Genomic DNA, 337 nt, shown 5'->3' with positions numbered 1-337 from the left:
AGCAGCAGCGGCAGCAGCAGGTTCGTTTTGGGGTACGACACGGAGCACGACCCGGCTCCCGTGGGGGCCCCCAGGGGGCCCCCAAGGGTACCGCTGCGTCTGCTGCAGCTGGGGGCCCCCGGCCTGGTGGCAGTGTTCCTTTTGGGGCCCCTGGGGGGCCTCCCCTGTGCTGTTGCGGCGCTGCTGCAGGATCCCACAGTACTCAAAGTCACTCAGGGGGCCCCCCTGGAGTCTCTTCGACTGCAGCAAGAGTTTAATATTCTTCCTCAGGGGATGTTTTGTCTCTATAGAGCTTCAGCAGTTCTCCTGCGTTCGGGGGCCCCCTGGGGGGGCCCCT

The sequence above is a fragment of the Eimeria tenella genome, genomic scaffold (assembly GCF_000499545.2).
Source record: "Eimeria tenella Houghton genomic scaffold, Eth_scaff1917, whole genome shotgun sequence".
NCBI lineage: Eukaryota > Apicomplexa > Conoidasida > Eucoccidiorida > Eimeriidae > Eimeria > Eimeria tenella.
The sequence above is the reverse complement of the archived record's forward strand: the minus strand, read 5'-3'. Positions refer to the sequence as shown.